Genomic DNA, 27,109 nt, shown 5'->3' on the forward strand with positions numbered 1-27,109 from the left:
AACTAATTGATCTGCAATGACTTGTTTTGTCCCTAACTCCCATTTTGAATATTGTTCCTATAGATGCCGCCTGGCCTGCTGCGTTGCAGCAGCATTTTGTGTGTGTTGCTTGAATATTGTGACTACATTTGTCATCCTTTCACTGGCAGCACAGCTGTCCCAGGGTTAAGGAAAGGACCTTTGCAATTTACTCCAGGGTTCCCTTCCATTAACAGACTGGAAAATATTTCATTTGTTTTCCCACTTTTAAGCGTTAAACATCGTCTTTCACTCTGTTTACCCCATCCAATATTTCCCACTTCTTCATCTTAAACATATCATCTGCACCCCTCTTTATGAAGGCAAGCACAAAATATTTATTCTTCCACCCTACATTGATTTGTCCTTGGGTCCACGGTATTGTTTCAATTATTCTTTTATGCCTTTATGTATTTATAAAATTTTATTTTATGTTATTTGCCAGCTGAATTTTATTCCTTGCTTTCTCTTTCATCATTTCTTTTTAATTTCTCACCAATTATTTCCACACATTCTGAGGCTATCAGCAATATTTAACTCTCACTACCTGACACAGTACTTTCTTCTCTCACTCTCTGTGTACCTTGTCTTTTGGGGGCTCTAGATTTGGCAGTGACAAATCTTTTCCTGTTGGGCATATGCTTACTGTGAATTCTATAAATCTGTGTCTTGACTGTATCCAAATGCCTTGAAAAATGCATTATCTTCAAATAGCTGAGTAAATGTGATCCATTCCGGAAGTAACATATCCCGACTTATCCAAATACATATATTTATGTTATATTTGATCATTATTGCAGCTCTAGCAGAAGTAGGATCACAACCATACCCTCTTGATGACATTCCAACACTTGGCTCAGTTTCACACCTTACAGTAAAAGTTCTTCTGAATGCAGTTTAGGAATTCTGAGCCTTTTGATTTTTGCAACACTGCCTGTATCCAAGTTAACAATGGGAAAATTGAAATCTTTCATTATTACAGCTTTTACAAAGCTATTACAAATTTCTCTTCCACTTCTCATGGAGGTCTAAAGTACACTCCAACAGTATGATAACTTTCTTGCTCTTTAATTCAACACCTTCAGCCTCTCCTGATGATCCCTGTATTATTGTTATCCATTCTATTAAAGATAATTGTATCTTTAACCTATGTTGCCATCTCCTCTTCAAACCAGACCTCCTCCCAATCTTGACCAGGGATATAAAGCAGCCTTGTTTAGTACAAGTTAAAATGTTATGTTTGCTCATATATATCTGCCTTCAGGTTGCCCATCTTCTTCTCTTAAATTCCTTGCATTTGGGTCTATACCAATAGCACTTCTGTCAATTTTCCAACCATTTAATAAATTGAAACTTTTCACCTTGCTTTTTTACCATCTCTGGTTCAGGTTTTCTGCCATCCCTCTGTCAAGTTAGTCTACAGCATTAGCAAAACTTCCTCTGAGGACAACTGACACACTTTAAATGAAAGCTAATTGGCTTGAAGATGTTGCAATGTGTTGGAAAAATTCAGTAGGTCAGGGGAAAGCCTGATTTCATATTTCAGGTCTGGAACCCTTCATCGGAACTGGAAAAATGAGAAGGATGAGTTAGTTTTCAGGAGAGAAGATGGAGAAAGAGATGAATAGATATATCAAAGGAAATACCTGTGATCGGATGAGTCCATGTGGATTTATGGGGATGGTTACCGGCATACAGTTTGTGTAATGTGTTGATCGTGACAAGGTTGTAGGACATGCCCAGAAGGTCAGACTTTATGAATAGATTAGGAAAAACTGAGCCAAAATTATGACAGACATAAAAGGCAAGTTCTTATATAAGCAGAAAGAAAGAGAGAAATACCTAAAATTGGAGAATTCACTTAGTGAGCAGAGACTAAAAGACTGGAATGTGACCAGATGGAATACAAGGTATTACTTCTTAAGCTTGCTTTGTGCCTTGTAACAGTGAGGAGGCCACTAATCAAATAGGTAAGTGTGGGGTGAAAGTGGCTGGCAGCAAAGTCAGAGCCACTCTTGTGGACTAATTGCAATGCTCTGCAAATCTGTCAGCCCATCAGCATTCAGTTGTCCAACACAGAGAAACTTGCATTGTGAATACCTATTGCATTTCACTGGAGTAGAAAAAATTGCAAATCAGCCCATGCAGTACAGAATATCCTGCAACTATTTCCAGCATTTTCTGTTTTAATTCTAGATTTCCAGCATCTGCAAAGTTTTATTTTCAGTAAATTTGCTTTGCACTGGCCAAGTGCCAGGGGCAGATAATTTACTCTTGAACAATTTTAGATTTCATCAGCACAGTTAAAGGTTCTGCTTGAGGCAAAAGCGATTTTGTATTTTCTGTCCTAGTTTATAATTTGCCACTTTAGCCTTTTTAAAGTGCTGATGCTGGCATTCTTCTCTAATACTTAACACCTAAAAGTTAAACAGTTAACTGTATTCCTGGAGTGGATGGAATGTGAGAACTAAGATAATTATTTAGAAGATTATATGAAAATGTAAGAAAGGTAGATTGAATTGAGAAAATTAAACTACTGTAAATCTTTGGAAATGAGAGCCCTTTTCATTTTGGAGCTTATGAACATTTTAGCTCTTTTTTAGATGCCTCTGATTGCTCTTCCATTTATTCTACTGTATATGTTTGCAATGTTCAAAATACGCTTACTTTCATGCTTCCAAATCCAATTTTAGGGACCTCAGATCAAACTAGCATAGCCAAGGACAGTGTGGAGTGCTTCACAGCTGAATGTCTCACTCAGATGTTTTTGTTAAAGGCTGCGAGAGGCTTGGGAGTGTAAGCTCTTATCCATGTAACTGGATGGAATTTTGGTACTTCTGATCAAAAGCAGAAATCTCAAACTTCTACTTGCCTGATCAGCATTCCCAGGATGAATAACCGTGCTGTTAAACACCCGGGCAGAGCAGCAAGTGCAAGGTAATTTAGTTTTATTCTGTAAATACATTTCATTAGTTGTAGCTGCTTCATTGTAGCTTAACTGCTTTAATATTTTTGAGGTTTTAGTTTTTAGAGTGCTGTTGAATGTTTGTAAAGGTCAAGGAAGATGGAATGGAAAAACAACCCCTGGTGATACTTCATAGAAGACCAGAGGAAACAGAGCTGATGTCTTTGCCAATTTTATCCTTGTATCAACATCACCAGTGCAGTCATCAAACTGCTGCTTGTTGGAGTTGCTGTGTTCAAAATGGCTCTATGTCTCCTTGGTATCACCGTGACCACATTTCAAAATGACTTCATTAGATGGAATACCTTGAGGTGCTGAAAGACCCTTGAGAAGTGCCATGTCTGTTTCCTTTTTATTCCCTTGGGACTTCTTGGAATCAATCATGACCCATTCAAGAAACTAGTAACAGTCAAGAGATAAATTTCCACTCTGATTTAAGCATTCACACCATCTGTAACCCTTACACAGAGAAAACTTGTTCACAAATAAATCAAGTTAATCTAGTTTACCTAAAGATGCTGACTAAAGAAATAAGATGGAAATAACTAAGAATAGAAGATCTATCCAATTCTGGCATCCAAGGGAGAGGTTAATCATTCCTAGCTGTAATGACACATGGCTGGGTGCAGGGCAAATCTCTACCTTGTCTGTCCTGACACTTGGCCACATCAGGTAACCATGGCCAGAGATTCTGGAGGGAACCACCAGTGTTCAGTTACTCTCAAGTTTGTAAGACTTGTCTCTACACTGTATTAGTGTCAACTAGGGGCCTGCAGAAACTGCAGAAGGCTTCTCTTCACCTTGAGTCTGATGATAAAGCACAGTTGTGCTAAGAATTTCCGGTATTACTTTAGTAATTCAGCATTCCCATCCAATCTATTTAGATGGTGAGGAAGCCGTGACTTCCTAGTTTTGGAATAGGATGAGTTGGGTTAAGGTAAATAAGATTAAGTTCAGTTAGTTTTAATTATTTCTATTTGATTTCCATTAACATAAAATATAAGGAAAAAGAATTAGCCATCTGGTGATCTCTACTTTTCATTCCTCAAGATTACGGCTGATCTTTGATAGATCTATATTTCTGTACTAGCTTACTGTTTCACCTTCTTAATATCCAGAAACCTGCTGTATCTATCACGATTTTGTATGATCTCAACAGCCAAGACCCCATATGACTTTGGGGTGGAGAGTTCCAAAGGCTCACCTTAAAAGTGAAGAATTTTCTTCTCACCTCATTTTGTAGTGGCCTTCCCCCTTCTCTAAGATTTTATCCCCCTAATTCTAGATACTTCAGCTGGGGGAAATGTATTCCCTACACCCAGTCTACTGAGCCCCATAAGAATTTTGCGCTTTATGGTATAGTATAAGTATACTGTTTTGGATACTGTTAATGTGGACGACCTACCAGGGAAGTGTTGCAGTGGTTGGATCTCTGGCACTGAGACTGGACCCTCAGCTCAGAAAGGAAGGAGGGAAAAGAGGGGAGCAGTAGTGATAGGGGATTCGATAGTTAGGGGGACAGATAGGAGGTTCTGTGGAAGAGATTGAGAATCCCAGATGGTCTGTTGCCTCCCTGGTGCCAGGGTCCCCGATATCTTGGATCGGGTTCTCAGTACTCTCAAGAGGGAGGGTGAGCAGAGGGATGTTGTGGTCCATGTAAGGACCAATGACATGGGTAGGAAGAGTGAGGAGGTCCTGAAAGGAGAGTTTAGGGAGCTCAGTGCCACGTTAAAGGACAGGACCTCCAGGATAGCAATCTCAGGATTGCTACCAGTGTCACGTTAAAGGACAGGACCTCCAGGATAGCAATCTCAGGATTGCTACCAGTGCCACGTACAGGTGGGCTTAGAAATAGTAAGATAGTGCAGATCAACACGTGGCTGAAGACATGGTGCAGGAGTGAGGGCTTCAGATTTATAGATAATTGGGCAATTTTCCTGGGAAGTTGGGACCTGTTCCGGTGGGATAGTTTACATCTGGACTGGAGGGGGACAAATATTCTTGCAGGTAGGTTTGCTAGAGAGGCTCCAGTGGGTTTAAACTAGATGAGTGGGGAGGTGAACCAACGTGTAGGAACAAATGTATGGGAGAAGGAAGCAAAAGAAGACAGTAAAGTTCTTTGTACTGTTAGAGATAAACAAAGAGGAAGAGGTGGAGAATTTCTTAAATGCATTTAATTTAATGCTAGGAGCATTGTAAGAAAGGTGGATGAGTTTAGAGCATGGATTGATACCTGGAAATATGATGTTGTAGCTATTAATGAAACATAGTGGCAGAAGGGGTGTGATTGGCAACTAAATATTACTGGATTTCGTTGCTTCAGGTGTGATAGAATTGGAGGGACAAGAGGAGGAGGTGTTGCATTGCTTGTCAGAGAAAATATTACAGTGGTGCTCTGGCAGAATAGATTAGAGGGCTCGTCTAGGGAGACTATTTGGGTGGAATTGAGGAATAGGAAAGGTGTAGTAACACTTATAGGGGTGTATTATGGACCACTTAATGGGGAGCGAGAATTGGAGGAGCAAATTTTCAAGGAGATAGCAGATATTTGTAGTAAGCACAGGGTTGTGATTATGAGAGATTTTAATTTTCTCACATAGACTGGGGAGCCCATACTGTAAAAGGGATGGATGGTTTGGAGTTTGTAAAATGTGTGCAGGATAGTTTTTTGCAGCAATACTTAGAGGTACTGACTAGAGAAGGGGCAGTGTTCGATCTCCTGTTAGGGAATGCGATAGGTCAGCTGACAGATGTATGTGTTGGGGAGCACTTCGGGTCCAGTGATCACAATACCATTAGTTTCAATATAATTATGGAGAAGTATAGGACTGGACCCTGGGTTGAGATTTTTGACTGGAGAAAGGCTAACTTTGATGTGATGCGAAAGGATTTAGAAGGAGTGAATTGGGACAATTTGTTTTATGGGAAGGATGTAATAGAGAAATGGCAGTCATTTAAAAGTGAAATTTTGATGGGTACAGAATCTTTATGTTCCTGTTAGGTTGAAAGAAAAGGTTAAAAGTTTGAGAGAGCCATGGTTTTCAAGGGATATAGGAAACTTGGTTATGAAAAAGAGAGATATCTACAATAAATATAGGCAGCATGGAGTAAATGAGGTGCTCAAGGAATATAAAAAATGTAAGAAGAACCTTATGAAAGAAATTAGAAAAGCTAAAAGAAGATGTGAGGTTGCTTTGGCAAGTAAGGTGAAAATAAATCCGAAGGGTTTCTACAGTTATATTAATAGCAAAAGGATAGTGAGGGATAAAATTGGTCCCTTAGAGAATCAGAGTGGACAGCTATGTGCGGAGCCGAAAGAGATGGGGAGATTTTGAACAATTTCTTTTCTTCTGTATTCACTAAGGAGAAGGATATTGAACTGTGTAAGGTAAGGGAAACAAGTAGAGAAGTTATGGAAACTATGATGATTAAAGAGGAGGAAGTACTGGCGCTTTAAAGGAATATAAAAGTGGATAAATCTCCGGGTCTTGACAAGATTTCCCTAGGACCTTGAGGGAGGTTAGTGTAGAAATAGCAGGGGCTCTGACAGAAATATTTTAAATGTCATTAGAAACGGGGATGGTGCCGGAGGTTTGGCGTATTGCTCATGTGGTTCCATTGTTTAAAAAGGGTTCTAAGACTAAACCTAGCAATTATAGGACTGTCAGTTTGACATCGGTGGTGGGTAAATTAATGGAAAGTATTGTTAGAGATGGTATATATAATTATCTGGATAGACAGGGTCTGATTAGGAGCAGTCAACATGGATTTGTGCATGGAAGGTCATGTTTGACAAATCTTATTGAATTTTTTGAAGAGGTTACGAGGAAAGTTGACGAGGGTAAAGCAGTGGATGTTGTCTATATGGACTTCAGTAAGGCCTTTGACAAGGTTCTGCATGGAAGGTTAGTTAGGAAGGTTCAATCGTTAGGTATTAATATTGAAGTAGTAAAATGAATTCAACAGTGGCTGCATGGGAGATGCCAGAGAGTAGTGATGGATAACTGTTTGTCAGGTTGGAGGCCGGTGACTACTGGTGTGCCTCAGGGATCTGTGCTGGGTCCAATGTTGTTTGACATATACATTAAGGATTTAGATGATGGGGTGGTAAATTGGATTAGTAAGTATGCAGATGATACTAAGGTAGGTGGCGTTGTGGATAATGAAGTAGGTTTTCAAAGCTTGCAGAGTGATTTAGGCCAGTTAGAAGAGTGGGCTGAAAGATGGCAGATGGAGTTTAATGCTGATAAGTGTGAGGTGCTACATTTTGGTAGGAATAATCCAAATAGGACATACATGGTAAGTGGTAGGGCATTGAAGAATGCAGTCGAACAGAGTGATTTAGGAATAATGGTGCATAGTTCCCTGAAGGTGGAATCTCATGTGGATAGGGTGGTGAAGAAAGCTTTTGGTATGTTGGCCTTTATAAATCAGAGCATTGGGTATAGGAGTTGGGATGTAATGTTAAAATTGTACAAGGCATTGGTAAGGCCAAATTTGGAGTATTGTGTACAGTTCTGGTCACCGAATTATAGGAAAGATGTCAAGAAAATAGAGAGAGTACAGAGAAGATTTACTAGAATGTTACCTGGGTTTCAGCACCTAAGTACAGGGAAAGATTGAACAAATTAGGTCTTTATTCTTTGGAGCGTAGAAGGTTGCGGGGGGACTTGATAGAGGTATTTAAAATTATGATATGGATAGGTAGAGTTGACGTGGATAGGCTTTTTCCATTGAGAGTAGGGGAGATTCAAACAAGAGGACATGAGTTGAGACTTAAGGGGCAAAAGTTTAAGGGTAACATGAGGGGGAATTTCTTTACTCAGAGAGTGGTAGCTGTGTGGAATGAGCTTCCAGTAGAAGTGGTAGAGGCAGGTTCGCTATTGTCATTTAAAGCAAAATTGGATAGGTATATGGACAGGAAAGGAATGGAGGGTTATGGGCTGAGTGCGGGTCAGTGGGACTAGGTGAAAGCAAGCATTCGGCACGGACTAGAAGGGCCGAGATGACCGGTTTCCATGCTGTCATTGTTATATGGTTATATGGTTATAGTCAGATCGCTGTCAGAGGCAGTATAAAAGCAAAAGAGAGGGCATACAATATAGTAAAAGTTAGTGGGAAACCAGAGGATTGGGAAGCTTTTAAAAAAACAACAGTAGGCAACTATAACAACAATAAAGAGAGAAAAAATGAAATATGAAGGAAAGCCAACCAATATTATAAAAGAGAATACCAAAAGATTTTCTCAAATATAAAGATTAGAAAAGAGGCAAGAGTGGATATCGGACTGTTGGAAAATAGAACTGGAGAAGTAGTAATGGGGGACAAAGAGATGACGGACGTACTCAGTAAGTATTTTGAGTTAGTCTTGACTGTGGAAGCCATCAGCAGTATGCCATAAATTTGAGAGTGTCAGGGGGCAGAAGTGAGCGTGGTTGCTTTTACTAAAGACAAGGGAAACTGGAAGGTCTGAAGGTAGACAAATCACCTAAACCACATAGTTACAGCCCAGGGTTCTGAAAGAGGTGGCTGAAGAGATTGATTAGTAATGATCTTCCAAGAATCACTGAATTCTGGAATGGTTCCAGCGGACTGGAAAATTGCAAATGCCACACCACACTTTAAGAAGGGAGGGAGGCAAAAGACAGAAAATTGCTGGACAGATAGCTCAACTTCAGTGGTTGAGAAGATGGTGGAGTCCATTATTAAGGATGAAGTTTGGCGTACTTGGAGGCTCATGATAAAACAGGTTGAAGTCAGCATGCTTTCCTTTAGGGGAAATCTTGCCTGACTAATCTGTTGGAATTCTTTGAGGAAATAACAGCCAGGATAGACAAAGAAGAGTTGGTGGGCATTGTTTACTTGGATTTTCAGATGGCCTCTTATAAGGTGTCACACTTGAGGCTGCAAAACAAGATAAGAGCCCATGGTGTTTCAGGAAAGATGCCAGCATGGATAGAAGATTGGCTGACTGGCAGGAAATGATAAGTGGGAATTGCAGGGGCCTTTCTGGTTGGCTGCTGGTGACCAGTGGTGTTCCACAAAGGTCGGTGTTAGGACTGTATCTTTTGACATTATATGTCAATGATTTGGATGATGGAATTGATAGCTTTGAGACTAAGTTTGTGGACAATATTCCCTAAAGGTTAATTTGCAGGTTGATTCAGTGGTAAGGAAGACTAACAAAGTGTTGGCATTAATTTTGAGAGGACTAGAATATAAAAGCAGAAATGTAATTCTGAAACTTTTTAAGGCATTGGTCAGACAACATTTGGAGTATTTTGAGAGCAAATTTGGGCCCCTTATCTCAAAAAGTATGTGCGTGGATTGGAGCGGGTCCAGAGGAGGGTCATGAAAATGATCCTAGGAATGAAAGGGTTAACACATGAGGAGCATTTGATGCTCTTGGACTGTACTCACTGGAGTTTAGAAGCATGGGGTGGGGAGGGGTGTAGGGATCTCATTGAAACCTATCCTGTTTTAAAAGGTATAGATAGATTGGACATGGAGAGAATGTTTCAGATAATGGGGGAGTCTAGGACCAGAGGGAATAATCTCAGAAAAGAAGGATGTTTCAGTGCAAATTTGGCAAAGATACAAATTTGGAATTGTGAGTAGGATGGAGGCTTCATGAGGGTATAGACAAGGTAAGTGTATGGGCGAGGACTTTGTAGGTAAAATATATCAGGTCATCCACTTATCCACTTCTATGCATGTATTAGAGATGAGAGGGAGTTTCTTGAGCCAGAGCTTAGCAAACCTGTGGAATTCATTGCCACAAATGGCTGCGGAGGCCAAGTCATTAGGTATATTTAAAGTGGTTAATAAGTTCCCGATTAGTAAGAGTGTCAAAGGTTATGGGGAGAATACAGGAGAATGGAGTTGAGAGGGATAATAAATCAGTTATAATGGAATGGTGGAACAGACTGGGTGGGCTGAATTTCCTAATTCATCTCCTGTTTTATGGTGTTACAGTCATGGTCTTATGGTCATTATCCTAGTCTCGAGAAAATACAGGTCTACTCTATTCCACTCCCCTCATAAAGCAATCATATAATCCAAGGACCAGTATGATGAATATTCATCGCACTCTCAGCATGGCAGGTACCTATTTATGTAAGGAGATGAAAACTGTATATAATTCTCTATGTCAGATCTCATTAAAGGATATCTAATTGAAACGAGACACCTTTACTTCTATACTCAGAAGCTCATGTAATAAAATTAACATTTGTTTTGCCCTTCTAACTTCTCTCTGTACCTGCTTTCAATAAACTGTGTATAAAGACACATAAGTTTCTTTGATTTTCAAATCTCCTACCATTTAAAAATACTATTATTTTCTGTTAAATGCACCAAAGTGGGTGGCATCACATTTTTTACGTTATATTCCACCTACAATGTCCTTGTCCGTATACTTCTTTGCAATTGCCTCTTTGAAGGCTTATCTCACTAAATTTGCAAATGTGACTTTTCATCCCCTCAGGCAAGACACTGAAATAGATTCTGAACAACTGAGGCCAAACACTGAGCAATAGAATTCACAACCTATGAAATGGAGAAAGATCCATTTGTTTCCACTCCTTTCTTTTGATCTGCTAATCAGTTTTCAATTTCTGTTACTCTATCACTCCATTTCATATGTTTTAACCCAAGTGACCAATCTTCTACTTTGGGAGATTTTCTGAAAATCCAAACATACTACATCCATTGGTTCCATATTATATGGTTTTCTAGTCAAATCCTAAATGAGCTAGAACGTTTTCATTTTTGTATATCTCTGCTGATACTGCACAATCCTATTATTCATTGAAGAGTATTCTGCTATTACAGAATTCATTATAAATTAGAGCATTTCACTGCCTACAGATGTCAGGCTAACAGGTTGGTGCTCTTTCTTAAATAGAGAGATACACTTGTTACCACATTTGCTGCAGGTATTATTCCTGACTATATAGAATTTTGAGAAATGATAACCAATATATCCTTTAACTCCATTAGCACCTCTGTCAAAACTCAGGGGTATTGATCATTGATTGTAGGATTTAACAACTTATGGACTCTCGAATTAACATAGTACTTTATTCCACAAATACTAATATCCTGATTTTGTGTGCTAGCTAAACATTTAGTTTCCTTATATTTCTGACACATTTCTTGTGTCATCTGTAAAGACAGACTCTAATTATTTATTGAGTTTCTCTACTATCTCCTTATGCATCATTATAAATTTGACAGTCTCTGTTAGTAGGGGACAAACATTTACCTTCACTGGCCATAGATGGACTGTAGATGGTAGAGCTGAAGAACTGTAAAGGCAATCCTCATTTAGTTTATGTTGTGTCTAACTGGCATAAAGGATTAAAAACAGCATGAAATATGTTTTCACTTATTTGATTTAGAGGTGATAGCAAAGTGAAATCCTTTATGTTATGATAGGATCATATTACAGGCTCAAAGATCAATAGAAACTTGAGGTGCAAAATTCCATTATCATTAGTGGAAGTTAGTGTGGCACTGACATAAAAGGCAAGAATTTGGTGTGGATCAGGTATGTTCGAGGTACGTGCATTCCAAAATGAATGCCTGGTGGCAATTCACAAAGTGGTTCACATCTGCAAATGAAAGCCAAGAGCTCCTTCCCCAAGAATTACAAATATTCCTCCTGTTCTAAGCTTTGATTTACAGAAAACAAGTGATTTTTCAATCTCCTGCAGGAATCAAATCTCCCATTCTTTGCCAATCTACCTTATTTGGCGATAGGCAGGAGGTCTCTGATTGAGTGCGACTCTGGATGTTCTTGGGTCTTTGGGTCATGATGGTGAAGTGGGGTGTGGAGAAGGTAGGTGGCAGGGAACATGTAGATCTCATCCATGGGAGAGACTTAATGTTGTGTGCAAGTTTAAGTATACATGGTTTTGCAGAAGGGGAGAGGATTTTGTAATATGTTGTAACTCCAAAACATCAAACTAATTGAAAGAAAAACAGAAGAATCCAGGATGCATATGTTTAGTTTCCTTATACTTTTAATGAGGTGTGTACTTATGACATAGTGGTGTGATGACGTATGGCATTCCTGTACTTTTACATATAACCTGTAATTAATTATTTAAATAAGCAAGGAATGCTTAATCAAACAATGTATTTACAATATTACTCAAATATTACTGACGTACTGACTCAAATATTACACACGACAGATTTCAAGTTTAAAACCTATGCACAAGTGATTAAATTCCGGTTTCAGAGTCAATAAGTCATAGAGCACTAAGGCACAGAAATAGGCCCTTCAGCCCATTCAGACTTGTTTTTCTGCCTTGCCCCATCTACCTGCACAAAGACCAGAGCCCTCCAAACCCCTCTCATCCATACACCTATCCAAATTTATCTTAACTGTTACAGTTGAACCTCTATCCGTCACTCCCGTTGGCAGTTCATTCCACATTCACACCACCCCCTGAGCGAAGAAGTTCCCCTTAAATATTTCACTTTCACCTTATAGTTATGAACTCTAGCTCTAGTCTTGCCAAACCTCAGGGGAAGAAAAACCTGCATTTATTTACCCCATCTATACCCCTCATCATTTTGTCTACCTCTATAAGATCTCCCCTCATTCTTCTATGCTCCAGGGAATAAAGTCTTAACCTATTCAACCTTTCCCCATAACCAGATCCAAATGTCCAGCACCATCTTTGTAAATGTTTTCTGCTCTCTTTCAAGTTTATTGATATTCTTCATGCAGGTAGCTGACCAGAATTTCAATCAACACTCCACAGTTAGCCTCAGCAAGATCTTAGAGTAGGCCCTCCGTCAGTCAAGGTCAGCCAAGGGTGTTGCATCCTCGCTGTTAACACAACTCAGTGTGCAAGCCAGGGTAGTCTGATATGGAGACCAAGCTGTTGCCCATGCAGCAGGGCCCCCCTGTCCATATAGCTGATGAATCCAAATGAACAGAAAAGAATGATGTTGTTTGGCACCAGTGGCATCACAGGAGTTGCCAGTCAGCATTGAACTCAACATGGACTGCCTTAGGGAGTCCACCTCCTGATTTTCCCTTGAGGATTACACCCAAAGCCTTTCCTGTGAGTGGGTATAGCTGCATCACAGTGGATATCTGAGGTAAGAGTTTCCCTTCTCCTCGATTCATCCTGAATGCTAGCTTTTTGGACCAGCTTCCCAAGCAGGACTTCATCAAAGATCTTGCTGAAAATCATGTAGATAACATCCATCACCTTTTGTTCATCAACCCTTCTCATAACCTTTCAAAACACTCTAGACATGACCTACCATGCACAATACCATGTTGACTGTCCCTAATCAGTCCCTGACTATCCAAATACTTATATATCCTGTACCTTCGAATACCTTCCAATAATTAATCTACAATTTACATCAGGTTCACAGGCCTATAATTTCTCAGCATATTCTTAGAGCCTTTCTTGAACAATGGCTGACTGGATTTACAATGGAGGTCCAGTCCTCCGCTACCTCACACTTGTTTAGGAGTAAGTAAAAAAAAATCACTCCACTACTGAAGATGTAGAAAAAAATTAAAATTCATATTCATATGGCTGCCTCCATATTTCCGTATTGTTCTAAAGCTCTGAAAATGCTAGATGTTTTAGTTGGCATCGTACTTTTCAAATACCACAGTTTCACAAAGTGAATAGAACAGCAACCTACACTCTATTTAAAAAGGTACATATTAGAAACAAAAACATCAAATTCTAAAAGCACATAGCTGGGCATCATCTTTTCAAAGGACAGGCAAGTTGGTACTTTTGTGTTTAGTAGGGTGAAAATTCTTGACCATGGGCTTTCTCTCAACCACTTGATCGGAAATATTCACTTATTTCCTGGGAAATAAGTTCCCTGGGAAGACCTGTTTTTACTGCTGTCCTTGGTGAATTTCATAAAAATCACATCGGGATTGTCCTCCCACTAAAAAGCAATACAAAATCAGCTTTAGAACGTACATAAAGGACTTTTCCAGCTAACGTTTCTCAGTTTAACCGCTGAAAGTTTCCTATTAGTATACATAAAAAGTGATGATATGATCCTTAGCATGTGTTTGTCAGATATGATAACATTGGGAGTTCAGCTGGGACAATGGGGAACAAAGGCATGTCAAAGGTATGCATTAAAGAGCGGCTAAGTGGATCAGGTGATCCTATATACCAAAATTAAAACTATCTGAATGCAATTTTGGCAGAAGAGTACTTTGATTCTTATACTTCATTCTCACCCATGGGATTCTCCTCAAAATTTAATATGTCCTTTCTGATGCAGGCTGAACAGAACAGGATGGAAGAGAAAATAATGCAGCCTCATATCACAGAGAAATACCAAAGGAGATAAACACAAGAGGTTCGACAAATGCTGGAAATCCAGAGCACTGCACACACAAAGCTGGAGGAACTCTGCAGCTCAGGCAGCATCTATGGAACTGGATAAGCAGTCAACACTTCAGGCTGAGAACCTTCTTCAGTGCTGGAGAGGGGCTGGGGGAAGATGCCAGAATAAAAAGGAGGGGGGAGGGGAAGCAGAATAGCTAGGTGGTGATAAGTGAATCCAAGTGAGTAGAAAAGGAGAAGGGCTGCCAAGGAAGGAATCTTATGGGAGGTGATAGCCAATATAAACTCACGGTATTTCTGCACCAGGGTGCCCAAGGATCATCAGTAGGGGGCAGAGCTAATGGTAAATTCAGGGAGAGTGCATATGCAGACACGTTTGATCTCCTAATTGGCTAACTGACTCCTTTGAAAATGTCATCAAGGATTTCACATGCTACAACTTTGTTCTGAGAGCATGGTCTCCAGGTGTATAGGCTCATGAAAAGTGGCTCCACTCCTCACTTTTTTTTAAAACCTCCTGATCTCTCCAGCATTATGAAGATGATGCACCATCAATAACTCACTCTGAGACGTAAAGGCGAGATATCGGCTTTTATTGACTGGAAGAAGGAGCAAGCAGTGGTTGACCACCATACTACATCCTGGAGACTGAGAGGCCAGGCTCAGGCCTCAATCGCCTTTATACAGGGGTCTGTGGGAGGAGCCACAGGAGCAGTCAGCAGGGGGCGTGTCCAGAGAGGTATATGTCGTTCACCACAGAAGATTAGGGAAAAATGAATGCATAGAGAAAACTAGAGAGCAGAAAAAAATTTGCAAGTCAGTCCTAGGATTAAAATCACTACTTTGGTTAAGAAGTTAGTCTTGCTCATGAACAATGATGGAATTGCTGTTTTGGAACTAATTGCACATCTTTATCATGCTTCTATACCTGTACATAATTTTATTGATATACAGTATAAACTTAGGAAAATTAAATAAATTCCAAAAGATCTAATGTAACTGTTATGAATTGCATTATTGAAGTTTCATATTTATAGGAAATAGGCAGAATAGTTGGTTACCTTATAAAATGATTAATTGTTTGCCTGAGGCCTATTATACCAGATTATTTCATGTTCTATTCAATGGTGGTACAAGAAGTGGGAGTTTATCTGTGTGAACAAACTACTGTTTGACAAAGCAAATAATAAAATATTATGTAATTCATGACTAGCATCCCAGGACATCAGATTAAAGTTTTGAAAATTGCAAGTACAACACCTATGTTCAAACACTCTGTCTGGTACAGGCATGGTGTCTATGGTTGAAATGGTTCAGTAAATGGTACAATGCACTGAGAATCTGATTAATGATCATCGAATTTAAATGCTTCCCATTTTCTACAAGCTCTAATTCATGTGTTTGGAGGCTATCAATTATCAGATATATGACAAAAAACATACCTATAAATTGAGGTCTGTAGAGTAATTAAATGCCCAGAAAGGTGCCAATGCAGTGGAATGCAAGCACCAGCAAAAATCAAGAAATCTCGGATGAATCACTTTGTTTAAGTAAGACCAGAAGAATAAGCACCATATTGAATATTCTATATATTTACATCTGTTGTGAAGCATAGAAACATGTTACATTTATCGTTTATATCCTGTGGATTTTACTACATTAGTAAAATCTCCTTCTCTCCTTCTGGCTATATTTCAGTCTTCATTATCCTCCAGTTCTATCTCCTTATGTGCCTCTCAATTTTCCTTTTAACTTTTCTATAGTATTCAGCTCACATACTCCCTGAAGAAGGTAGTTTGAATTTCTTATCATCCTCTGGTTAAAGGGATGCTCTCTGAAAGCCTTATTTTATTAATCTGAACTCTTCTTAAATTGAAGGCTTTTAGTTTTCAATCGTCTCACAACTGATGAAAGTGCATATGAAAGGATTGCATTGGTCTCCAGATGGTCGGAAGGAAAGTGGTGAAGGATAGGTGCTACGTCTTTCTTGTGGTTGCAAGGAGAATTACTGATCGCTGCCAACATTTTCCCTTTTTTTCAGACTTCCAGACTCTGCTTCTTTGATTCTCATTTACTGACAATATGAGAAAATGGGAAAGTGCTTGCTTGCATTTTCACAGGATAAATGTACATCGAAGAAGCACAGGTGTTCTAGAGTGAATCGGCATGATTTTTTTATATTGGAAATGAAAGAACGCAATGTCACATTGTACATGCCTACAACATCTTTGAGGATAGTATTGGTGGTGCCCTTGACCTAAAATCTATCTAGACAAGTTACATAAGCACAGTCACTACAAACTGGATTAGAAGCTGGCAACTTACTGCCTAACGTTTCAAAGGCTTCCCAGCGTCTATAAAGGACAGGATAGGAGAATGAAGGAATAATCCAGAGAACCTGTAGACAACTTCTTCCTATTTATAAATCCATAGAAACTCTTACTGGTTGTTTTGTTGCTATATCCAGGTCTTCTCTCAAAATTTGTTTTCTCCTTCCTTAGGACGCTTTAGGTATTTCACAGTTTGATCCTAAACTTTTCAATTTAACATTACCTTTGACATTGTTTGTTGTCCAGTATCATGAAATCCCTTGTTCTAATTGGGGTACACCCTTGCTGAGCCTCAGGGACCAGCTGTTGGAATATCTGCCACAGTTTATCTACTGATTACTTTTTCAGTCCACCTCAGACACAATTCATATTGTTATACTTGCTCTTATGTGATAGAAGTGTTTCTGGTCCTGTGGTGTTCACCCTCAAATTGTTCTGCAATATTGTCAAAGACAAAAAAATCTGCAGATGCTGGAAACCCAAGTAACTCACAAAGAATGCTGGAGGAACTCAGCAGGCCATGCAGTACCTATGGAAAAGAATAGGCAGTTGACGTGTCAGGCTGAGACCCTGGTGTGTTGCTTTTGATTTCCAGCATCTGCAGATTTCCTCTTGTTTGTGTTACTATCCACTGCCCCGATGTCTTAACAGAATACTGTTTTTATACCTTCCTTTAATAGCATTACTCAGCCTTCTTCCCTTTTGTGCTGTTCTGATGGATTGTGGTACAGCCTAGGATACTGAGCACTCGATCCTAATCATCCTGCAAACACATCTCCATAACAGTTGTTGCATCAAACTTAAATGTTGCTATCTATCATGAAATAAGCTCTGGGATTCCATCTTGTCACAGATCTATCACCTTCCTCATCAGCTGCACACCTTCCTGATCATCTTCCATAATCTGTGTCACCTGTAGTTTGATTGCAGTATGAAACTGATCTTGAAATAACTTTAATTGTATTTCTTAACACTTCTGACTGTATTTCTATACCACTTTGGGCTGGGCTGTACAACATTTCTTTAGCTCTTCTGCCTGGCTTCAGATTACTCCTCCTTTAAACAAAACAATTTATACAAAATTCTAATTATGTCTCCTGTACCTGATTTCCTTCTCTCTCCTTGTCTAGACTTTCCCAAACTTTCTATCTCGAAAGATACTTTCTCATTCCCTAATACTTTAAGGCTGCTGTTAAATATCTAAGATAATCCATATGAGAGCTTACATTATATTATCTTCCTGCCTAATTTTTATGGTACAGATTTTCTTCTTCTATATATCACTGTTTTTGAGGTCTTAAACTTAAAATGACTGCACTCAAAATAGTTAACTTGCTGGGACTCTCCACAGATCCTTACCTTCTAGCATTTAGTACTTTCATTTCTGTGAGGATCCTCCTCGCTTTTTAAAAAAAGAGTTGCTACCAGAAAGAGTGGAACTGGGGAATAATACAAAGAATGAAAGCTAGTGGGACACATACAAGACATCAGTAAATGCAATGCAGCTGTCACAACTGTGAGGCTTTGAGGAAAACAAATGTGTCAGAAAGCTAAATTAATCTGTAAATGTTGGTGTGGAATTAATTTATCCTGCGAGTTGTCAAAGTTTATCTGAATGTATGAAGTGCTAAAGAACGTATGTGAAAGGAAAGGCTTATACCTAGTGTAAGATGGAGAACTGAAAGTTTGGTGTCAATGTCGATGTTACAAAGTGGTGGAGGTGTGTCATGGATTGACTTTAAGCTTTGACTTTTAAGCAAGTTTGTGATTTGATTAATAAGCCAAGAAATTTAGAGTTTCATAGATAAAATGCAATATATTATGCATTTTATAGCTTACAATCATTTGTGTTTTTTATTTGATGATGCAAATGGCATTAAGTCTACATATATTCAATACATTAGATTTTAATATTTGGATATGATGGTAAATCCCGCAACAACACATTTCTTTTTCTACATATTAACCATCAACTAACTTCTGTCTGATGATCCAGAACAGCAGGCATTACCAAGCTGCAGTAAAGTTGGATAATATTGGGAAGACCATGGAACAGGATGTAGCAATTACACAAATTCAAACATGGACAATGAACCTTGTGTTCTTATATCTACATCCTTATTTGGGTTCATGCAATTTAAAACAACTTCACGTGACGTGTTTGATACATTCTTATCAGTAATTTATTTCAGATGTATTATAATGGCAGCATTCACTCCACATCTCCTCCAGGCATTTTTGGTTTGCTTTACTTTAGAATTCATTCCATTCAGCACTGCAGCTTTCAACCACAAACATGAAATAACCAAAATGATTTAGTTCCAGGTAATTGTTAATTCAACAAAAAGAAGTGGTGAATATAATATTGAGACTAAGATGTTTTCGAGCCTTCAGTTTCATCTGTATCATATACTGTTCCGATACTTGGGTTTGTAGACGTTAAATTATTTGGGTTCTGGAACAATCCTCAGACCCTTTGGAAAGATTTGCTTCAGTGCGGTGAGCATACTTTGCTGTCTCACATGAATGAAACAGAGATCATGTTGTTATAATTTGAATTACACTCTCTTGCATCCCTTTCCCAGTGACGCTGCCACATTTAATTTATTTATTTATCCAAATACAGAGCAGAATCATCCTTCTGGCCCTTTAAGCTGCACTGTCCAGCAACCCCCTGGTTTAATCCTAGCCTAATCACCGGACCATTTACAATGACTAATTAGACAACCAACCAGTATGTCTTTGGACTGTGGGAGGAAACCAGAGCACCCAGAGGATATGCACATGGTCACGGGGAGAATGAATGAACTCCTGACAAGCCGCAGCAGGAATCTCAAATCCCTAATACTACTACTTCAGCTTTTGTCACTGTAGCATTTCTTTTTGAGCTATTACAATCCTTTGTACCATTCTGCTGTTTTTGCGCTGTGTGCTGTATGTGTTGCTGCACCTGGTATTACCATGTATACTGCGGGCTTTGTAAGCGGACGGGATTTCATTGCACCTGTTGTGTATGACAATAAACTAGTATGATTCTGAATCTTGATTATGATTTATTTTTCATTAGGAGAGAAGGACACACACACACACACACACATGCTTGCACTGAGCTTCAGACTAAAACATTCATTGTTAACATGAAAGACTGGTAATCCTACAGATGAATGTGAAACAAATGACTTAATTCAGCTGTAGGGAATTGTTTCAGTGTTTTCATAATATTTATCTTAGTCTATAATGTCAAAGACTGATTATGTGTTTTTAACTCACAAATATTTTGTTCTGTGCAAATCTGCTGCAATATTTTCCTATACTATAACATCAATATCACTTCAAAATTGGCTGTCAGAGTTTTGATATCTTAAGGATTAGATTAAAAAGGATGATAGACATGTAAGGCATCTATGTCTTTATTAAACATCTGGATGAAAAGTGTTTAGAGTACATGTATGATTCAATCATTTCTAATAAAATGTTGCTTATCTATTATCTCTGAACATAAAAATAAAGCTGTGATGTTTAACCTCAAGTTCAAGCATATGTGAAAATAGCCAAATGAAGCATGTTCCTCCAGAGCAAAGAATCAACACATATTACCAACAGCATAGAGCACAATAGTTACGATTTTAGAAAAAGATCCAATCACAAAAAAATAATACAAGTCCCTGAGTGACATGACAGCAGTCTTGGTCAAGTTTGTTCTGCTGAGCAAACACCGAAGAGCGTCTCTGAGCAAACACTGGAGAGCAACACGGAGTGAACACTGAAGAGCGTCACTGAGCAAACACTGGAGAGCAACACGGAGTGAAGACTGAAGAGCATCACTGAGCAAACACTGGAGAGCAACACGGAGTGAAGACTGAAGAGCATCACTGAGCAAACACTGGAGAGCAACACGGAGTGAAGGCTGAAGAGCATCACTGAGCAAACACTGGAGAGCAACACGGAGTGAAGACTGAAGAGCATCTCTGAGCAAACACTGGAGAGCAACATGGAGTGAACACTGAAGAGCGTCTCTGAGCAAACACTGGAGAGCAACATGGAGTGAAGACTGAAGAGCGATTCCGAGCAAACACTGGAGAGCAACATGGAGTGAAGACTGAAGAGCGATTCCGAGGAAACACTGGAGAGCAACACTGAGCAGCACCAACAGTAGGGACCAGGCTCCAACCCAAAATGGATTCTGGCATCCTACAGGGGCTCCTCCACTCTGCCTCAGCCTCTCCTCTCCCCTGGTTGCTCGAACAGGCGAACCCACGACTTCGACCTCATTCTCACCACAACTGAGGCAAAGCAGATCCCCTGCTGACCATCTCGCCAATGAAACAATGAACTGAACTTTCAATATACCAGATCCCCAATGTTCAACATGGTCTTGCAATCCCAATAAAAGTGTCCAAGACAATCACTCACACTGTGCATTATCACAGGCCAACAAGTCCACGAAACAATATAACAACGGTACATAAAAAGTCCAGCTCCATCGCTGATGGGATAGTCCTGCAGTACTTGATGTTCTTAGCAGTAATTAGCAATTATAATCAACGTTGTACAGGATGAACAAATGCACCTTTGATTGGACCAGGAGTGGCCACTCTGACCAAGCAGGTCGCATCTAACCAGAGGGCAGGGCTACATATTACCACAGGAGCATGGCTTTGGTGTTCTGAGCTCAATACAACTGCCCAGTCTGTGACTATATTAAACAGAATGGGACCTGGATAGAAAAAGCTATGGTAAAAAGATTCTAAGGGAAAAATATGAAGTAAGTTTCAATATTACTATGTGCATACAACAATCAACAATAAAGAAATTTATAGATGTCATGTACTATAGGAAATTTTGCTATGAACTATATCAAAAAAGACTAATTTTTCAGAGTGTTTTCTTTGATTAATACATTGAAATAGAAGAAAAAAGGTGATTTTAACAACATGAACAAAAAGCAAAATAGCACAATGTGGCAAATAATAACATTCTGGAAAAACTCAGGCAACACTTGGGAAAAAAACAACCGTTAACAACATGGAGTCGATGGAAATTCCCTTCTTGTTAGGAACTTCTTGATTTCCAAGTAAGCAAGCAGAAATATAAAGCCACAATCACCCTGAGGGTCGCAGGCTGATAATTGCCCAACTCTTCTCAATGGGGACATGACATGAAGCCCAGCAGCTGTGTGTCAAACTCTTGCTCATGAGGTAGAAAGAAAGTAACTGACAAAGACACACATGGGCATTCATGAACACTCCAAGAAATATTTGTCAGTCACCTAAGCATGGGAGTAGTTAAGCAAGTGGCCAACACAGTTCTGTCACTGGAAATATTTTCAGCCTGTCCAGCATGGTACTGTTAACAATGAGGAGACACTGTGTAGCATAGAACCTCACCAAACACATTGTGGAAGCTGATGCCAGAATATGTTGAGGTAGCTTAGTTACTGCTGACAGAAATTTTGGGCCCATGTTTTAAGCAACTGACCTGTTTGTCATAACCAGAAGATACTATGTATAAACATTTAAAAAGTAACAAATTCCTTATGGACACTAGATGGAGCTTCCATTTTAAATCTCACTGGAAAAAATTTATTTGCGACTGAATAGCTCACCTTTTCAAAATTTCCATCATCAGGTCATTTTTCAATCCGCACAAGACAGCATAACTTCAATCTACTAGCTACCTCTGTACCCTATTATCCAGTAACTCATCTTATCAAATGTTCACAAGTTAGTTCACTCTCCTAAACTATCAGTCATTAACTCATCCTCCTAACCTATAAAATATTTGTTCCAGGTCTCAACCTATCAGTAACCAGCTAAACTTATGAATGATCATATGAAACAAATGCAGGAATGACAAGAATTATACATCCCTTCCTGGCATGAAATTGCAAAAGGGAAATTAATGCAATCATGGCTAACTAATTAAGTTTATGTTGGATTCAAAGAGGATGCATGTAAGTTTGCTAGATAAGGTAGCAAACCTGAGCATTGAAAGAAGTTTCGTTTTCAACAATAAAGGACAAAGAAAAGGTTTTAAAGAACAAGATTATAAGAGTAAATTTGTGGGGAACATAAAAGTGGACTCCAGAATTTGCTACGGATATGTAAAAAGAAAAGCAGTACTTGTGAAGTGTAGATTCCCAACAACAAGAAACGGAAGCATTTATAGTGGAGAATTTGGAAATGTCAGCACAATTAAATAATTATTGTGATTCCCCTTTCACAGAAGAGAACATAAGAAAGTTTCTAGAAAGGTTAAGGAGCCAAAAAGATCTAATGAAGGTGCATGAATAAAGAAAACTAGTATTGTCAGAAGATAGTGCTGAAGGGACTAATGGGACTAAAAGGCAATAAATCCTCATGGCCTGACAATCACTGTTACTGAATACTACGGTACTCTGAGCCTTGGAAGTAATTGATGTATTGGTTATCATTTTCCTGAAGTTTGAAGATTAGAGAAACATTTTTTCTGCTCAGAGGGTTGCAACTGTAGAAAAAAGGAAAATGGAAGAGAATAATGGGTAACTAGAGACCTAGCATTAGTACTGGCTATGGCCTAATGAGCAAGGTGAGATAATGGGACATTTAGGAAATATCAACAACTACAGGAACACAGACTTCTGCTAGTGAAATTATGTTTGAGAAGCCTACAGGAGTTCTTTCAGAGCATAACCAGTGGAACAGGTGAAAGAAAAGTGGTGCTGTGTTTTCCAAAAAAAGTCTAACATGTGCAAAGTGTAAACAGGTGGTATTATGGGTAATGTATTAGCATGGATTAAAAACTAGTTGATAAATCAAAACAAATTTGGAACAAATGAAGCCTTTTTTAAGGATTGCAAATAGTGGCTTGTAGGATACCACAGAGATCAGTGCTTGTCATGAAGCTATTCATAATATATAGATGGGGAAACCAATTGTAATATTAAACATACAATCTGTCGAAGGAATATCAAGTTGATCTGTTGAGCTGAATCTGTGGTGATAAAGGAATTGGCAACATCTCAGGTAAAACCTCTGCATCAGTATGTGTACTCTTGGTAATATTTTGAAGTAAATATGGCATATAGAGGGATATGAACCATGTGCAGGCAGATGGGACTAGTTCAGATTAGTAACATTGTCAATACAGGCACAATGACCCAAAAGACCTGTTCTTGTATGGTACTGTTCTATGTTCTATGCTTGTCTAATGAAGAATATACTAATGTGAAGGTTTTTTGCATAGTAGGGTAATTAAGGGTTATGGGAGAAGGCAGGAAGCTGGGGAGATGAGGCTATGGCCAGATCAGCCATGACCTTATTGAATGGTAGAGCAGGCTCGATGGGAAAGATGGTCTACTCCTGTTCCTATTGCTTCTGTTCTTATGTTCACAGACTTATTTTTTGAACAGCAGGATTAATGTGCATTCACTGGATTTTAGAGTAATAGGTAGAAATCTGATTGAAATCTAAGGATTTTGACATCAAAGAATGCTCTTTTAAAAGGTGAAGCAGTTAAAAGGGCCACAGTTGAAGCAATTTTGTATGTTCTGTCTTCTATCAGCACACCATTCCAACCTGTTAGTGAATTGCTGACAGGCCCAACCCAGCTCATTGTCCAAATTCGTAAGGTCATAGAGTCATACAAAAATTACAGCATAGGAACAGGCCCTTTCAGCCCATCTAGTTCATGCCAACCCATTTAAAGTGCTCACTCCCGTCGAGCTGAACCAGGACCAGCCTTCCATATTTCAACCATCCATGCACCTATCCAAGCTTCTCTTAAATGCTGAAATTGTGCTTACATACATCAGTTGTGCTGGCAGATCATTACAGATGCTTACAAAACTCTGAGCGAGGAAGTTTCCTCTCATGTTCTACTTAAACTTTCACATTTCACCCTTAACCCATGACCTCTGGTTTTAGTCCCACCCAATTTCAATGGAAAAAGCCTGCATGCATTTATCCTATTTACACCCATCTCAATTTTGTATACCTCTATCAAATTTCCTCTCAAGCTTCATTGTTTCAAGGAACAATATCCTAACCTATTCAATCTTTCCTTGTAAATCAGGTCCTCCAGACCCGGCAACATCCTTGTAAATTTTCTCCGCACTCTTTTAACCTTATTAACATCTTCCCTGTAGGTAGGTGACAAAACTGCACACAATACTCCAAATTAGGTCTCACTAACATCTTATACAACTTCAACATAACAGCCTGTCTCCTGCACTCAGTACTTTGATTAATGGAGGCCAATGTGCCAAGAGCTTTCTTTATGTCTCTATCTACCTGTGATGCCACTTTCAATGAATTATGGACCTGTATTCCCAGATTACTTTGTTCTCCCACACTCCTCAGTGTCCTCACTGTGTAAGACCTACCCTGGTTGGTCCTACTGAAGTGCAGCAACTCACACTTTTCTGCATTAAACTCCATCTGCCATTTTTCAGCCCATTTTTCCAGCTGGTCCAGATCCCACTGATAGCCTTCCTCGCGGTCCACTGCACCCCCAATCTTAGTGTCATCTGCAAATTTGCTGCTCTGGATTTGTCATCCAGATCATTGATACGGATGACAAACAACAATGGACCCAACATTAATTCCTGCAGCTCATCAATAGTCACAGGCCTCCAGTTGGAGAGCTAACCATTTTCTACCGCTCTCTGGCTTCTGCCACAAAGCCAAGTTCTAATCCAATTTACTACCTCACTTGAATGCCAACCGACTGAATTTTCTAGACTAGTTTCCCATGTGGGACCTTGTCAAAGGCCTTGCTAAAGTCTATGTAGACAACACCCACTGCCTTGCCTTCATCAACTTTCCTAGTAACTTCCTCAAAAAACTCTATAAGGTTGATTAGACACAACTTATCACACATGAAGCCATGCCGACTATCTTCAATCAGTCCATGTCCGGTCCCTTAGAATACCTTTCAATAACTTCCCCACCACAGATGTCACGCACACTGGCCTATAAATTCCTGGATTATGTTTAGAGACTTTCTTAAACAACAACGGCCATCTTCTAATCCTCCAATACCTCACTATCATTAAGGATGATTTAAATTTTTTTGCTAGGGTCCCAACAATTTCTGCACATGCCTCCCACAGGATCTGAGGGAACACCTTCTCAGGCCCTACGGATTTATCCACCCTATTTTGCCTCAGAACAGCAAACTCCTCCTTCTCTATAATGTGTATAAGGTCCATGAAGTTGATGCCACTTTGCCTCACTTCAATAGACTCCATGTCCATTTCCTGAGTAAATACAGGTACAAAAAATAAACTTAAGAACTCTCCCATCTGTTTTAGGCTCCACATGCAGATTACCATTCTGATCTTCCAGAGGACCAATTTTATCCCTTGCAATTATTTTGGTCTTAACAAATCTGTAGAATCCCTTAGGATTCTCCTTCACCTTGTCTGTCTGGGCAATGTCATACTTTCTTTTAGCCCTCCTGATTTCTTTCTTAAGTGTCATCTTGTATTTCTTATACTCCATAAGCACCAATGTTCCCTCTAATTTTTAATGACCAGTGTTCACAGGAATCTTGTGCTGTTCCATTTTTTGTCCAGTGACAATGACATATGCACATTATATAATTTCTTCAATAAAAAAACAGTATAAATAAGCCAGTTCTAAAACCTGCAGACAAATCATCACAAACTCCACATTGTCAAAACCATCCACATCAGAAACCAGAAAAGGAAATGTGATTGTGTACGATCTTGAAACATACTTAATGTGAGGTAGAGGGTGACAACCTCTTATACGCTGTTTAAATTCCGTTGTGCACTAGTAGTAAAAGATGCTTAAATACATGCACACACACTTTGGAGGGAACATTGATAATCTCCTCATTCATTCTTGCCTGCCTATACCAGCTACCCACCTCCCTGCTTTTCCTTAACCAGGGCCTGAATATCTCTTGAAAACCAAGGTTCCTTATACCTTCTAAATCTTATGAGTGGCAAAAGAACAGCACCGTTGATGTTGATGTTCCACTTGCCCACTGATTTTTTCAGTGTTTTGTTCTGCAATTTCATGTCAATCAAATGACATTCTATCGCCTGCAGACCATTTGTGCCCAGTTTGAATGGTACTAGCCACTGTACATTTCTTTAACCAAACAGACTGAATTGATAGAATAATTGAAAAATAAAGTCTCAAATAGATCAATCATGTACACAAGGCAAAACCATGAGAGGGAAAGAAATAAGGCTAGAAAAGATAAAGGAAAGAAAAAGATTATTTTAAAATATCTTTATCAATGACTAAAATCTGAAGGACTGCAACTATTAGATCTATAAAAGTTAATTTTCAGTGCAAGAATATTGCTACTATTCATAGCAATAGTAGCAACATAACTATTGCTACCCTGTCTTAAAATGATATGTACACCAGCACAGAAAAACCTTAACGTTTTGTTTGTATCTAGCATATCCATACAGGATACTGTTA

The 27,109-nt window shown here is 39.1% G+C and overlaps 2 protein-coding genes across 11 annotated transcripts in view; one reads left to right on the top strand and one right to left on the bottom strand.

Annotated features, from left to right (window-relative positions):
• The window catches only part of hnf4a (hepatocyte nuclear factor 4, alpha), a 141,574-nt gene extending 119,283 nt beyond the window's left edge, over window positions 1-22,291 (bottom strand). The window contains exon 1 of the mRNA XM_059980566.1: window positions 22,273-22,291. The gene's annotated coding sequence lies outside the window, so the exon portion shown is untranslated. The remainder of the gene's footprint in view (window positions 1-22,272) is intronic.
• The window catches only part of fitm2 (fat storage inducing transmembrane protein 2), a 150,269-nt gene that overhangs the window by 42,792 nt on the left and 80,368 nt on the right, over window positions 1-27,109 (top strand). For 4 of the 10 annotated variants that reach the window (XR_009514085.1, XR_009514088.1, XR_009514086.1 and 1 more), the window contains 2 exons: window positions 2,795-2,955; window positions 14,273-14,350. The exons of 3 other annotated variants lie outside the window; for them this stretch is intronic. The gene's annotated coding sequence lies outside the window, so the exon portion shown is untranslated. Of the gene's footprint in view, window positions 1-2,711; window positions 2,956-14,272; window positions 14,351-19,293; window positions 22,130-27,109 lie in introns of those variants that run through there. 3 more of the 10 variants (XR_009514090.1, XR_009514087.1, XR_009514089.1) reach the window with 3 other exon arrangements.

This window comes from Hypanus sabinus, chromosome 9 (assembly GCF_030144855.1).
Source record: "Hypanus sabinus isolate sHypSab1 chromosome 9, sHypSab1.hap1, whole genome shotgun sequence".
Taxonomy (NCBI): Eukaryota; Metazoa; Chordata; class Chondrichthyes; order Myliobatiformes; family Dasyatidae; genus Hypanus; species Hypanus sabinus.